Source organism: Nomia melanderi, unplaced genomic scaffold (genome assembly GCF_051020985.1).
Source record: "Nomia melanderi isolate GNS246 unplaced genomic scaffold, iyNomMela1 scaffold0577, whole genome shotgun sequence".
NCBI lineage: Eukaryota > Metazoa > Arthropoda > Insecta > Hymenoptera > Halictidae > Nomia > Nomia melanderi.
Genome location: NW_027475691.1, coordinates 4619 through 5000, shown reverse-complemented (window position 1 = coordinate 5000; position 382 = coordinate 4619).

The window sequence follows — 382 nt, the reverse complement described above, 5'->3', positions numbered from 1 at the left end:
CGTCGCTGGCATTGTAAACTCCAGATGACCTTGTGATTCCTTCGTCGGGCACTGGTAAAGGGTGGCGATGATGCGTTCTATAATAGAAATACCCGTCGTAGCGTTTCTTCCGAGTCAACCCGCTCACGAAACTCTCTCTCTCGTCGTGGAATCCCCGCGTCGGAGAGTAAAACGCCGAAGGCTTACTATGAAACTTACGTCTCTCGACGATGGGACGATCCACGCGAAGAGTTGTTACGTGCACGCGTATGGTGCGATTGCGTCGATTCGCTTTTCTGTACGGGGAGTAATAGAACGTTGAGTTGACTTATCGGGTCTTCGTTGGAATTACCGTCGCTGGCATTGTAAACTCCAGATGACCTTGTGATTCCTTCGTCGGGCA